This window comes from Bufo gargarizans, chromosome 5, assembly GCF_014858855.1.
Source record: "Bufo gargarizans isolate SCDJY-AF-19 chromosome 5, ASM1485885v1, whole genome shotgun sequence".
In the NCBI taxonomy this organism is placed as follows: domain Eukaryota; kingdom Metazoa; phylum Chordata; class Amphibia; order Anura; family Bufonidae; genus Bufo; species Bufo gargarizans.
In genome coordinates, this window is record NC_058084.1 from 175,186,213 (window position 1) to 175,202,563 (window position 16,351).

Genomic DNA, 16,351 nt, shown 5'->3' on the forward strand with positions numbered 1-16,351 from the left:
GCTGTAAATACTGATGCATTAACATCAAAACAAAAGATAATTCTACAAACACTGACCTACACTGGTACGAGGACAAAAATGTATTTGTTATGGACTCATCACTAATTCCAAAGAAAAATAGTGGGACTCAAACATGCAAAGGAAAAAAAAAAAATCGTGGTACAACTTGCAAGCTATTGACAGACTCATATGATTTACCAAAGAAAGAGAGAATGAGAAAAAAAGGTACTCTTGAAGAAATTGAAACAGTTGAAATTTTACCGTCAGACGAGGATCTTTACCAGAAGTACATTGCTAACAATAATGACAACAGGTTAGATAAAAGTGCATTATCTTTAATGGAAATTGTTGATTCACAATCACACTGTGAACAAAGGATTGGTTTTCATACTGTGTCAATATCAAATACAGATCAAAATTATTCACGTTTTGACATTCCACATACATCTCCTCTTCATAGGTGTTTACTAAGCCCAGAAGAACCAGTTTTTACTTCTACCCCAATGAGTGTATGCTGCACACCAGTATGCACGCCCAATGATAATACAGTGAGATGCGAAAGTTTGGGCAACCTTGTTAATCGTCATGATTTTCCTGTATAAATCGTTGGTTGTTACGATAAAAAACGTCAGTTAAATATATCATATAGGAGATACACACAGTGATATTTGAGAAGTGAAATTAAGTTTATTGTATTTACAGAAAGTGTGCTATAATTGTTTAAACAAAATTAGGCAGGTGCATAAATTTGGGCACTGTTGTCATTTTATTGATTCCAAAACCTTTAGAACTAATTATTGGAACTCAAATTGGCTTGGTAAGCTCAGTGACCCCTGACCTTCATACACAGGTGACTCCGATTGTGAGAAAGAGTATTTAAGGGGGTCAATTGTAAGTTTCCCTCCTCTTTTAATTTTCTCTGAAGAGTAGCAACATGGGGGTCTCAAAACAACTCTCAAATGACCTGAAGACAAAGATTGTTCACCGTCATGGTTTAGGGGAAGGATACAGAAAGCTGTCTCAGAGATTTCAGCTGTCTGTTTCCACAGTTAGGAACATATTGAGGCAATGGAAGACCACAGGCTCAGTTCAAGTTAAGGCTTGAAGTGGCAGACCAAGAAAAATCTCGGATAGACAGAAGCGACGAATGGTGAGAACAGTCAGAGTCAACCCACAGACCAGCACCAAAGACCTACAACATCATCTTGCTGCAGATGGAGTCACTGTGCATCGTTCAACCATTCGGCGCACTTTACAAAAGGAGTTGCTGTATGCGAGAGTGATGCAGATGAAGCCTTTTCTCCACCCACAGCACAAAAAGTGCCGCTTGAGGTGGGCTAAAGCAAATTTGGACAAGCCAGCTTCATTTTGGAATAAGGTGCTGTGGACTGATGAAACTAAAATTGAGTTATTTGGCCATAACAAGGGGCATTATGCATGGAGGAAAAAGAACACAGCATTCCAAGAAAAACACCTGCTACCTAAAGTAAAATATGGTGGTGGTTCCAGCATGCTGTGGGGCTGTGTGGCCAGTGCAGGGACTGGGAATCTTGTCAAAGTTGAGGGACGCATGGATTCCACTCAGTATCAGCAGATTCTGGAGACCAATGTCCAGGAATCAGTGACAAAGCTGAAGCTGCGCCGGGGCTGGATCTTTCAACAAGACAACGACCCTAAACACTGCTCAAAATCCACTAAGGCATTTATGCAGAGGAACAAGTACAACGTTCTGGAAAGGCCATCTCAGTCCCCAGACCTGAGTATAATTGAAAATCTGTGGTGTGACTTAAAGAGAGCTGTCCATGCTCGGAAGCCATCAAACCTGAATGAACTAAAGATGTTTTGTAAAGAGGAATGGTCCAAAATACCTTCAACCAGAATCCAGACTCTCATTGGAACCTACAGTAAGCGTTTAGAGGCTGTAATTTCTGCAAAAGGAGGATCTGCTAAATATTGTCTTCATTTCCTTTTTGTGGTGCCCAAATTTATGTACCTGCCTAATTTTGTTTAAATAATTATAGCACACTTTCTGTAAAACCAATAAACTTCATTTCACTTCTCAAATATCACTGTGTGTGTCTCCTATATGATATATTTAACTGACATTTTTTATCGTAACAACCAACGATTTATACAGGAAAATCATGACGATTAACAAGGTTGCCCAAACTTTCGCATCCCACTGTAGTTTACCAGTTCAGAAAGCACCATCTTCGGTTGTTAAAAAACTGAATTGGATGGAAGGAGTAGGGCAACCTGTTGAAATAGAGTCTATTGAAACAAATCAAGAGTACTTGGATATACCAATGGAGGATTCTGATATTGGAGAAGACGAAATTCTAAGTGACCTTTCTGACAACAGTGATGACGAAGATACTGATTTTTTTTAATCCAAATTCCAGGTTGGACAACATGGATAACATATCATCTGACTCAGATAACCATTCGCATGAGCCTAAATTTTTAGTTTTTTATAGTTGTCTTAAAAAACGAATTAGTATGATTCCATGCCAGTATCGTAAGACATGTGGTCATGAAATAACGCATATTGGTGTTAGACAAAATGGTTCTGCTATAAATGTGGATGTGAAATGCACAAAGGGTCACCACAAACACCCTTGGAATAGCCAGCCCCTAGTTAATCGAGTTCCAGTTGGAAACTTATTGATTTCAAGCGGTATTTTGCTGAGTGGAAAACATTTTTTAAAGATTAAATCATTTTTTGATGTTATGAACATCTTTTCTATATCCAAATCAACCCATTATAGGCACCAAAGAAGATATATATCCCCAATGGTTGATTATCATTGGAAACAAGAAAAAAAAAATATTATCACATCTATTGGACAAAACGAGCAGTGTGCCTTGCTGGTGATGGGCAATCAGATAGCCCTGGCTTTTCTGCCAAATACTGCGTTTACACCATGTTGGACACTGAGTCAAGTAAAATAGTGGATTTTACTGTTGAACAAATTGTACCCCCAAATAATTCAGTGAGCTTGGAGAAAATTGCTTTCAAAAAGACATTGGAAATAATACTGGCTTCTTCACAGGTAAAGTAAGAATCCTAACAACAGACAGACATGTTGAAATTCGAAAAATTGTAAGGGAGGACTCTCCGAACATCAAGAACCAATTTGATGTGTGGCATATGGCCAATTCTGTTGATCAAAAACTACTGGCTGTCTCAAAATTCAAAAATTGTGAAAAGATTTTTCCCTGGATACAATCTATCAAAAACCATCTTTGGTGGTGTGCCAGAAATTGTAATGAGGACGCTTCAAATTTATTGGCAAGATGGAATTCTATTACTCGTCATGTTTTGAATGTGCACGAATGGGATTCAGATGGGCCATACTGTAAATGCCATCATCCACCAGGCCTCCCACACACTAAATGGTTAACAGAAGATTCCGCTGCATTTGCTAAACTAAAAGCTGCTATTGAAAACCCATCACTTCAACATGACTTGGAACACTTATCTTTCTTCTGCCACACCGGCGACTTAGAAGTTTTCCATTCAAGTGCCCTAAAATACAGACCTAAGCGAGTTCATTTTTACTATGATGGTATGGTGGCACGGACAACTTTGGCTGTTCTAGATCATAATAGAAACATAGAAAGAGTTCAAGTGGCTTTGAGAACATTTGAAAGTGACGCTGAAGAATGAAGCCGAAAGCGTTTTCAAATACAATATTACAAAGCCCGTAAGGCCTGGGTGGTCAAAATACTATACGAACAGCGTTGTAACGAATTCCTGAAAGAAATTCTACGTGACATATTTCTTTATGCTGAAAACAGAATTGAGAGTGATTGGGAGTCCACACCACACAAACATCATTACCAAAAAATATAGCCCCAATTCCAAAACCACCATCTCAGGAAATTATAGACAAATATTTATCTAGATTTGGAAATAAATAACGGGTAATAGTTCATGGAACCTTAGTCTACATGGACAATGTTGTGTTAATATTATCAGTGAGCATGTATACTGGTTTGACATTTGTATATAAGCCTTTTACATAATCTAAATTGACACCCATAGGAAAAATCAGATTACTGTTGGTATAAAGACCAAGACTAAGGTGTGTTCCTTTTTTTCTAAGACTAGAACTCTAAACTTAAAAAATAAGCATAATACCCATTTTTGGCCGCAGTAAAGTTATGTATAAAAAGTGGCCACATGAGGCATAATTGGATGTTGAACCAAACAATTGTATGCCTGCGTCCTTATTTGGTTGCATTACTATTTCACATTTTTTTTCTTTTAAATTAAAAAAGATGTTTGTAAGTATTCAAAGTGAAATATACCTAATAATCTGATTGTACAATACACGGCACCCCAAAAAAATTATATATAATTATTAGTACACTGTTACTGTTTTACCTATTAAAATTCATCTTTTTGTAGAAGTGAATGGTCGTGTTTCTACATCAAAGCTTGTAAAATTGAACCAATTGTTGATGTTTCAATAAATAATTTGTTTTAGAAAATATTGTGTGTAAACATCGTGTGCAATATTATTTTTTACGTGAAAAAATAAGCCGACCTTTTAAAACAAGTTTTATTTATTTACGAAATTGTAAGTTCACTGAATCATGAATCAAAACATATAACATCACATTTATGAGATCTTTTTATATAATGTAATTTGTACATATATGGATAAACTTTTTATTGATAGCAAACATTAGTTTAGGATTGACAAAATTTGGTGTATTTTAATAAACCAAAGTAATAATATAATTGAAATATCTTCTTCTACCTTATCGATTTCATCAGGCTTCTCAAGCCGGCTGTACAGGGTAGTCAAACTCAGCTCCAATCACATTGTCAATAAATTTGTACGTTCTGGGTTTCCGGCAAGATCACAGCAAACAGACAGAGAGGATAGCTGAATAAAACCATTCAGACTTTGATTGGAACTTCTGCACAATTGGAAGCAAGTATCGGCCTTGGTTTTCTCATGACAGCCGGAGAAGCCTGCCGATATTGTGAAAGTAGCCTTAGATGGTACATTGTGAAATCTGAACTTGGAAAAAAATAAAATTTATGTTACAGTCAAGTGTGTCCATTGAATCGTGGAAAAGTGTGTCCATTTAAATTTCACTTCTAAGTAATTACAAATTTCAAAATTTAATTAATTGGTGAAGAATAAAATATGATTCATCTTTGAAATGTTACACAGTGAACACCGAGTGGCTAAAATTATTATCTAATGCACATAAATAGCCAACATAAATACAAAAACTTGGATAAACCAATATATCAATGCAGATCTAGCTGGAAGATATATCCAATTTTTTGGATAGAGGTGGGCGCTATAAGTGCGTTAGTTAATATTTATTATAACATATGGTTCATTGTATTAAAACTAAAATATGTTATTATTTTAGTGTTGAACAATTTAGTCGTTTTTGTAAATTTAAATTACTTAGATGTTAAAATTCTATTGGTTATCCTGACGTATGTCTTTGTTTTGTACTTTTTTAAATTCGTACATAAAAAAAAAGTAGTTGTATAAATTCAGCCATTGGATTATATCCAGTATAAGTAATTTTTAATATACTTTGATTGTCCTTTTGTAGTTATTCAGATTCATTTTAAAGGGGTTATCCCATCTTAGACAATGGGGGCATATCGCAAGGATATGCCCCATTGTCTGCGGTCCCACCTCCGGGCACCTACAAGTAGAACGAAGCAGAGAAAGTGGAGGAGGGCGCACTGCGCATGCGCAGCCGCCCTCCATTCATTTCTATGGAGCCGCCGAAAATAGCCGAGCGCTGGCTCGGCTATTTCCGTCGGCCCCATAGAAATGAATGGGAGCGTTGGCCGCGCATGTGCAGTGCGCTCCCATTCACTTCAATGGGAGAGGCGGGGAGCTGTGCCTGGTGGTGGTCGGACCCTTGGAAACCCGGGGTCCTCCAGCCACAACTCTCCCCGGCTCCGTTCTCGTTGTAGGTGCGGGTCCCAGAGGTGGGACCCGCACCTATCAGACAATGGGGACATATCCTTGCGATATGCCACCATTGTCTAAGATGGGATAACCCCTTTAACATTTCATTATATACAAATATTTTCCTTGGCTAGGACCACCCTACACGATGGATCAACTGAGATGATCCTTGCACACTGTAGAATAAATAACTTGCCTGCTTGGGGACGTGAATGCTGAAGTGCCAATAGGCTAGTGCTTATTCCTATATTGTAAAATAAAGTCCTCTACTATGTTATTAAAGGGTGGTCATAACACCAGGATACATACAGTATATATTTGTTGAAATACAAAAGAATCAATCTGGGAAAGGAGATATTATGGACAATCATAATAGATTAATTGGTTCCTTGTATCTTCATATCAAAGGTAATTGGATGAATTTATACAACCATTTTTTCAAGAATTAGAAATATTTTTTCAAAAACTATGGAAGACAACTTTGAAAATAAAACAAAATTAAATAGCATTAAAAGTTAAAAGCCAAATCAAAATGGGTAAGTGGAACGTCTTGATAATAGCGAAAACAACCATTTGCTCTGATTTTTAGAACTGCACACGTTGGAATTGGTCTCCTGTTATGTTTACCAAGTGGGCCATGTACCCACATAGTAAATGCTCGATAAGCGGCCAAACGAAGACATCTAAAAAGAAAAAAAAAATTATTGCTTTATTGTCTGACATACACGAGATTATGTTCTGGAATGGGATTATTTCGCTGAAGAGATATCTCCCTCAAGCAATACCTAATGTAACAGGTTTTAAAAGTAACCACATCTAATATAATTAGAGGTTTTCTACTAAATACAAGTACCTTCAAGTTGCAATAGCTCCAAATTTACTGAATGCCCTGAGTACCCTCCTATAATATACACCATTGCCAATAATTGTAGTGGTTTTTAACAGTGTACTACTTGGGCCTGGCGCAGGAGGGAAAAGAAGAACACCAATGTGAAAATCAATCTGACAGAGACATGACCAGTGGCGTACACACAATCCATGGGGCCCCGGTTGAAAACTGATCCATGTGGCCCACACCCCACCCCAAACCCACCTCCCCTAGCCCCCCAACCTGCCTTCACCCCTCCCCAACCTGCTGCCGCAACCCCCCCCCCCCCACCATTCACCCAACAGTACTGCTTTGTGCAGGACAGGCTGATTTTTGATGGCAATCCTGCTGTACTTCTGTCTGTTGAGGGAACTTATGGGGGCTCTGTGTAGGTAAATTATGGGGGAACTGTGGATGGGTACCTGTGCTAAATATTTGTCATCCACAGAGCCCCCATAAGTGCCCTCCACAGAGCCCCCATAAGTGCCCTCCACAGATATCCCCATAAGTGCCCTCCACAGAGCCCCCAGAAGTGCCCTCCACAGATCACCCATAACAGTGCCCTCCACAGATCACCCATAACAGTGCCCTCCACTGAGCACCCATAACAGTGCCCTCCACTGAGCCCACATAAGTGCCCTCCACAGATATCCCCATAAGTGCCCTCCACAGAGCCCCCATAAGTGCCCTCCACAGAGCCCCCATAAGTGCCCTCCTCAGAGCCCCCATAACAGTGCACTCCATAGATCCCCCATAAGTGCCCTCCACAGATATCCCCATAAGTGCCCTCCAAAGAGCCCCCATAAGTGCCCTCCACAGAGCTCCCATAACAGTGCCCTCCACAGAGCCCCCATAACAGTGCCCTCCACAGAGCCCCCATAACAGTGCCCTCCACAGAGCCCCCATAAGTGCCCTCCACAGATCCCCCATAAAATTGCCCTCCACTGAGCCCCCATAAGTGCCCTCCACAGAGCCCCCATAAGTGCCCTCCACAGAGCCCCCATAAGTGCCCTCCACAGATATCCCCATAAGTGCCCTCCACAGAGCCCCCATAACAGTGCACTCCACAGATCCCCCATAACAGTGCCCCCCACAGAGCCCCCATAAGTGCCCTCCACAGAGCCACCAGAAGTGCCCTCCAAACACCCCCCATAAGTGCCCTCCACACACCCCCATAAGTACAACACCGCTTCTGATGCGATACAGAGAACGAGGCAGCGGCTGTCAGGGCAGCACAGCGGATACATGGGACATGCTAAACTACTCCACGAGCCGGCATCTCTCACTGAGCTACCTCTGTAATGCGCCTCCTGCCCCGCCTGCCTGCTTCATTCATAAAGTAGGTGGAGCAGGCAGACGGGGCAGGAGAAGCATGAGGGAGAATTTTCAGAAACTGAATGCTGGGCACTGGCATTTTGCCAGCAGCATGATGCAGGGGCCAGAGGGGGTCCACAGGCGGCCGGGCCCCCTGGAGTTCCGGGCCCAGTCGCAACTGCGAACACTGTATGTACACCACTGGCTACGGCGTGTTTGCTTTATTGAATGTCATGCGGCATGACATTCAATATAGCGAACATGCCGTACCTCTACACAGGGTTGGGTTGATATACAGACGAACATAGATTATAAAATACTTACCATGGGTATCTAGTTGTAGGGAGGGGATGGGAGATTACAATTGTAGCTGCGGCAGCTTGAATGAGTTCCGGCTAACACGGGAGCGCGCGCGCAAAGGAAGGAGGCAGAGTCAGCAGTCAATCAATAGAAATGTAAACGCCCACCAACTGAGCAGTTTCTTGTACAGGAGAGAGCAGCAACGGCATGGTAAGGAGAAGGTGGGATAACCCCTTTAAAGCTTGTTTACCCTGATAGTTCCCAGCGATCTATAAGCTACTCAGGCCGTACATGTCCTATTACGTTATGCCCCTATAAAGATTTTCCGCCGTTATGCTCATTTTCATAAATAATTCTTCTCTTCCCCTCCCCACCATCAGAGCCTAAATTCCTACCCCCAGACTTTGATTGACAGCTAATCTTCTCCCTCACTGCTTTTAATCTTGTCCGAAATCACGCACTTGACCTTTCTTTGTTAGATCAATCAGATTGTTGATTGTATGTCCCCTCTCCTTCATACCACTACGTGCTGGAATGTTCTCAACTATCCGCTCCCCCTGCGACAGAAGATAGCAGACAGTTAGTTCCTGCTTCCCTGCAATCTATTTTCTACATAGTGGCAAGCTTCAAAAGGTAATATCAAATTCTCAGCAGTGTTTGTTCTCATCGTTATTGCGACTGTGAGCTGTCATTCCAGTAGTCCCCTACATACTGCACTGCTCCCAACAACCCTTCATTTCACCCTGATGTCTTCCATGTTATTGAGCTCATAGTCAGGGCCGGCGTCATAACCCGGCATCCCCGGGCAAGTGCCGGGGCCCAATGCTCCTGGGGGGGCCCACTGAGCTGCTATGAGCACTTCCATCAATACAGATGGGAGCTCTCACTGCTGTCACTTCACTTACGCAGTACCCCTTTGGTGGGGCCCTCTGAGCTGCAGAGACTCAGACACGCCCCCTCTACACAGGACACGCCCCCTCTACCCAGGACACAACACATGCTGCCTGAGGAGAGAGACCGGAGGGCTGGAGGCTGGAGCTGGAGCAGAGAAGTGTGTAGACAGTCTGTGATCGGCTGCTGCTTCATTCTATTTAGTTGTGTTACTGTTTCATTAAGCAGTTTGCCTCCATGATACCTGCCCCCCCCCCACATATCCTGTCCTATCTCATCCTCATGGGGCCCCTGCTGTCTCCTTTCCTCCCTCATGTATCCAGAGCTCCTGTTTCACCCTCCTATCTCCTATTGCTGCCCTTCACAGACCTCCTGCCCCTACTTCTTGTATGAATCCCCCTCAGAGCCCCTTCCCCCTACTTGCTGTGTCCACCCCTCCTGTCCATCCAGGGCCCCTGTCTCACTCCTCTGCCTCTCATTATGGTGGCATCTGAACCGCATTCACCATAAGGATCTTCTAACGTCACAGGGTCATGTGACTGTGCCCCCCACCCCGTACTGTGCCCCTTTATATCCTGCATTGTGCCCTCTTACCACACCCTGTGCAGTGCCCATAGTCATTCCCTGTACTGTGCCCTCTTATACCCTTTTATCCGGTCACTGTATGGTGGTTTTATCATTGTATGGCGGTGTTATCACTATATGGCGGTGGTATCCAATAACTGCATGGCCATAACTGTATCCCCTTCCATGCCCACACCACTTTTTTTTAGACCTGGCATGAGCGGGAAAAGATGCAGAGTGCGGTGCTAAGGACCTTTGCGCCACAATCTGTGTCAGAAATACGCCTAACATAGACGTATTTCTATATAATAAATGACCCCCTAATTGTATTATTATTCGGGGGTAGGGCTAATATCTTTATAGTATATAGATTCTAGTGTATTATACTGTGCCCTGTATTTCCCAGTAGAAAATGATCCTTGGGAAGCACAGTCCTCATCCCTGACCACCAGGACCAGGTAGCGCTCTGTCAGTACATGGCGGCCTCCCCTCTCCGCCACGCTGCTCCGCTGTGTACTGGTGCTTATTCTGACACGAGGGCTGGGTTCACATCCTATTTGTGCCATCCATTTAATGTATACCAAAAATGTATGCGTTAACAGATGCCTGAGACTGATGCCGTACAGTGGCGTCCGTTCACCATACAGTTCCATTGTAAAAAAACATATATGCATTTTTTACTTATACAAAAACGTGGAATGCTGCACATTTGTATACATCAGGCATGTCCAAACTGCGGCCCTCCAGCTGTTCCAAAACTACAACTCCCAGCATGCCTGGATAGCTTACAGCTATTAGAGCATGCTGGGAGTTGTAGTTTTGCAACAGCTGGAGGGCCGCAGTTTGGATATGCCTGGTATACATCAAACCGATAGGAAAAACGTGATGTGAACACACATTGGGGGGGAGGGGGGCGTACTAAAATTTGCTGTGGGGCCCAGTCAGTTCTAGCTACATCACTGCACATCTCCTTCTCTGCTCCAGGCCTGGCTCACTGCTGCAGTGGCCGCCGGAGAGAAGGAGCTGCGGTTAGTGAATGACAGGACCGCCAGCTCCCCTGCTATGATAGGTATGTGAGGGGGCCACTGGGGGGTCATTCATCACACGGTGAGGGCCCCTTACACAGTATAATGACTCCCAGTGCCCCCCATTTAGTATAATGATCCCCATTGACCCTCTATTTAGCATAATGACCACCAGAGCCCCCATTAAATATAATAACCCCTCGTGCCCCCTCCATACAGTATAAGCCCCAGTGTGGGGGCGACTGGGGGTCATTATTCTGAATGGAGGGTCACTGTGGGGTCATTATACTGTGAGGGCCCTTTACATAGTATAATGACCCCCAGTGTCCCCCATTTAGTATAATGATCACCAATGACCCTCCATTCAGTATAATGACCCCCAGAGCCCCCACCATACAGTATTCCCCCAGTGTGGGGGCTACTGGGGGTCATTATTCTGAATGGGGGCGACTTGGGGTTATTATTCTGAATGCAGGGCCACAGGTGGTCATTATACAGTGGTGGGGGGGGGGAATTGGAGGTTCATTATACTGTGTGAAGGGTCACTAGTAGTCATTATACTGTATAGGGGCCACTGGGGGTCATTATACCGTGTGGGAGCCACAGGGGGACATGTCAATGTAAAAAAATGCCTCATGGGGGCCCACTGGGATTTATCGCCCAAGGGCCCACATGAACCTGGAGCCGGCCCTGCTCATAGTGCTCAGAGGGCGCTCCTGGCTTGTATGTCAAGTGGTCACTGACTACTACATTGATTCTTATTGTAAGAGGGGCACAGAGGGCTCTAATACTGAGAGAGGGGCACAGAGGGCATGATTATTACTTTAGAGGGAGAACAGAGGGTTCTATGATTTAGAGATGGGGCACAGAGGGCTCTATGACAGAGAGGGGGCACAGAGGGCTCTAATACTGAGAGAGGGGTACAGATGGGATAATTATTACTGTGAGAGGGGGTACAGAGTGCTCAAATACTGAGAGAGAGGGCACAGAGGGCTCTATTACTGTGAGAGGGGGCACAGAGGGAATTATGTTTTCTGTACAGCACGTTCCGGCCCCATTGAAAATAAATGGGTCTGCATGGGTCTGAAAATAAATTAAATTGTTAAAGTTAAGCAAATAGCATAGATGTGGGAGGCAATAACAAGTGCTCGGCAGCACTAAATCAGGTGCTCGGCGGCACCAAATCAGAAATCATATGTCGTACCACAATTCGGGGCTAGATGATGATGTGGTATTGAAGGACAGGGTGGGCAAAGAACTGTCCCTGATATTGCCCTACAGGGGGGGTGTTATTCTGGCCCTGATAGCCTAACCACAGACCACCCACCCTGATAAGAGCGACCCCATGCGGAACCTTATCCTATATTAAAATTTCCCTAGTAAGCCCCTAGCCCCTAGGCCCCTGACTTTCAGGTGATCACTATATAGATCTATGTGTTTTTGACTCATTATAAAAGTATATTATTAGTATATCGCACCCCTCTGTGTATCACACATATCGATAGCACACCTATACTAGTGCTTAAAAGGACTTTTGTAGCCCTATTAGCTAGCGTTTGGTGTCCCTAACAGCCTGTCCCTGCTCCACACAGCAACCTCTCCCTACACTGGCAAAACACAGAATGTAAAATGGCGGCCAGATAGGGTCTATTTATAAGGTAGGGGGTATGTCCATGTGCTGAAATGTCTCAATTGGCTGTCCTGTACCACCTGATGGATTTGTCATGGGTCAAAGTTCTTCACAATGTAAAAGAATATGGCGGGCACAAATTTCTCCATACGTTCGCATGTTCGGCGAATCGCGAACACGCAAAGTTCGCCGCGAAATGACCGCCAGGCGAACCGCAATCTCTATTTGCGGATCCGCACTTCCGCATCCGTGCTTCCGTTTCCGCAAAAAAAATAGAACATGTCCTATTCTTGTCCGCAATTGCAGACAAGATTAGGCATTTTCTATTATAGTGCCGGCGATGTGAGGTCCGCAAATTGCTGAATGCACATTGCCGGAATGCACAGGACGTGTGAATGGACCCTCATAGTAATATTTTTAAAGGTTCCGTTTTATCTTTATGTATATTCTAATGGATTGCCTTCCTTGTACAATGTTATAATATGCCTTCTATGTTAGAAAGTATATTATAGTGCATTTGTATTGTGTTGCAGTTGTGTGCGGTTCTGCTGCGATACAGGTATATAGAGGAACAAGCGTTATTGGAACAAATAATTTCTACTGGTGTGATATACCAGTCGTCCCCCCAAAAAACTGATTGAAGTGGGGTGTTATATACCAATATACTTTCCTTATAGTGCATTTGGGTACTGTATAGTGCATTTGCGCATGCGCGTACGCGAAAATGATATTGCCTATATTTCGCATTTAAAAAAATAAGGAATGGAGATCGAAATTCGAATAATACATCGGGTATGTCACTGTCCATGCTGTGGGACTATTTGTGAACTTCTAGTAATTATTTCTTGGCTGAAAATATGAGCTGAAGGTTTTTCAGGTTCGCCCGCCATTAAAGTGTGAATGGGGCCTGCCACGAACTTGCGGTTCGCGAACATTTAGTAGCCAATCCTAGTACAATTCTTTGTTTTCTAACCATAACTTACCAAATAAGCGACGTTTGAACTGAGCCTAATATTACTGCCTGCCAGTGGGAACATTCATATACTGCATGTTACTGGACTGTCATATTCAAACACAGTAACTGTTTCACTACCTGAAAGGACTAGCTTTGCATGTTTCTGAAATGCAAAGTGATGTACACCAAGATACACACTCAATGCAGCAGGGAACTATCTGATGTATAACACAGTTACTAAGAATAAGGGCCCGTGCTGATGGCACTGTCCGTGTGGCCGCCACATGCGGATGGCGGACCCATTCACTTGAATGGGGTCCATGATCCACATCTGACGGTCCACACCGCAAAAAAGTATTGCATGCACTACTTTTTTGCGGTGCATAGGCATGGGCAGAAACCCTACGGAAGCACTATTTAGTGCTTCCGATCCGTGCCTCCTTTACACACCGCACCTTTTGGATAGCTGACATATTCAAGTGATTGGGTTCGCATCCGTAATGCGGGGTGCACAGAGCCGTTGCCCATGTATTGAAGACCCGCTATTTACAGGCAAAAATATCCATGTGCATTATCCCTAAATTGCATAGTTTTAAAAAAGTTGCAAAACTTCTGAATTGTGGATGAGTGATTCAAACTCCACGAAGTGGACAGTTGTAATAACGTCATCTCTGGCCACACAAGATTTAGCGCCATAGCTTCTATCAAGATGGCGGGGAGCGGCCCGTTGAAAGAAAATGGATAAGGTAAGTGCATTTAAATATTTGTTTGCATTTGTTATTACAGATGCCCCGATCATATATGAATGTGGGATCAGAGGGGTACAATGACGGGGAGCGAAATTGCCGCTCCCTTCATTGCATCTACAGCTTACAAAGAAATGCACTTTGTGAAGAAGTAATTCATCACAAAGCTTTTAAAAAAAAAAATTAGCCTAAGCATCCTAATCAAATTTTACTAAGATGTGCTCATCTCTAGTCAGAATATAATTTATGAAAACTTTGCTCATCTATGGACAGGCAAGCTTATTTTATAGTTGTGCCATTCCTAAACTAACAGTCAATATTTATGAACAACCAGCATGATTATTGTTGCAGGAGAGAGTGTGCAAAGAGTAACATGTAGCTCAAAAGAGACTGAGCATTAAAGAGCATAAATTCCTGCACTCTACAAACCTTTTGCTGATGATTACTAGTGTTCATAATTTTCTCTGTTGAAAATATTTGTCAATAATCAGACAATAGAGAGAGCAGGAATTTATAATTTGCTCTGTCTCTTTTCAGCTACATGATGCTGGTTGACCATAAATATTTACTGTTAGTTAATGAATGGGACAACTCTAAAATCAGCGTGGCTCTCACTACTTTATGCTGTCTTTTGTTAGTTCAGCATAAAATGTATTACCATTTCAGTTTCACAATAATTAAAACAAATAAAATGTATAATTTAAAGGGGTTCTCTGGGCTTTTAATATTGATGACCTATCCTCAGGATAGGTCATCAGTGAGGGCCAGTTTGCAGTGTTCACCAGCGAACACATGCGATCTGCCATCTTAACTGACAAGTCCGGGGAGGCACAGGTAAGTCCTTACCTGTGCCTGTGCGCGAGCCGGTCTGAAATGAAATGCGGTCCTCGGCACCCGTAGAAGGCAGGTCCCGATGCCATGCAAGGCATTGGGCAGCCTCTGCACCGCATTGGGCTGCTTTCTGACACATTGAATCCCCGCCACAGCAGCGCGGGGACTCGATGCGCTCCCTCATCCAACACAAACCTCTTCTATGTTGCGGTCAGCGCGGACCGCAGCATAGAAGGGGTTAATCTGCCGGCATCGGCTTTTACAGCGATGCTGGCGGATACAGCAGGGGCCCGGCTACCAGGGACATCCCCAAAAAATAAAATGTAATTTTGAAAATGATCCAAACATGAAGTAGACATATGGGAAATATAAAGTAATAACTATTATATGAGGTATCACTATCTATTATAAAAGTAGAGAAATAGAAATTAGAAAATTTAGGAATTTCTGACTTTTATGGTAAATTGGGATTTTTTTCACAAATAAAGGTGAAATATATTGACTCAAATTTATGGCTATCATGAAGTACAATGTGTCACGAGAAAACAGTCTCAAAATGGCTTGGATAAGTAAAAGTGTCCTAAAGCTATTACCACATAAAGTGATACATGTCAGATTTGCAAAAAAAATGGCCTGGGCAGAAGAGCAAAAACTGGCCCAGGGTAGAAGGGGTTAATGCAGTTTTATTTGTAAATACATGAATTAAGTAGTATTTAGATATTAAAACAAATTTCAAATAAATTTAGATTACATTATCAGAACTACTGATTTCCAATGTAGATTGCGAAATATCTCGGAGTTTTCCATTTTCCTCCATTGTTAACTGAAGTACAATTTTGGATTTGTATTAGGCACAAGTACCTAGAAAAAAATACATTGTATAAATATTTAATTGTATATTATAAAAAAAAATATTGTCACCTAAACAGCATAGTATGAAGTGGTGTCAAATATATCAGTAAACTTTTCTGACAGTTGACCAATTAAGATGAAATAAATCACTCAGAATTTGAGTTGTGCACCGAGGCTAACAACTATGTATTAAGTTTTAGAAAAAAATAGTATTTAACTCCAGTAACAGCATAATTCTACACATAACTTTATAAAAAAATATGAAAATTAGGAGTCATGCACACAAACTTATTTTTGATTTCTATAAGTTAAGTTTTTTTTGCAGACCATATACGGAACAATTGATGGGCGAAAATGGGCCTGGACGATTCATGAACACGATCGCGCGAACGGGATCAAATGTTCGCGAACCGCA

The 16,351-nt window shown here is 42.5% G+C and overlaps 1 long non-coding RNA gene across 2 annotated transcripts in view; it reads right to left on the minus strand.

The window, feature by feature from the left end:
* Positions 1-4,657: 4,657 nt before the first annotated feature.
* Positions 4,658-16,351, minus strand: part of LOC122939224 — a 72,227-nt gene continuing 60,533 nt past the window's right edge. For both annotated transcript variants that reach the window (XR_006390108.1, XR_006390107.1), the window contains exon 3: positions 4,658-5,031. This is a non-coding gene — a long non-coding RNA (uncharacterized LOC122939224). The remainder of the gene's footprint in view (positions 5,032-16,351) is intronic.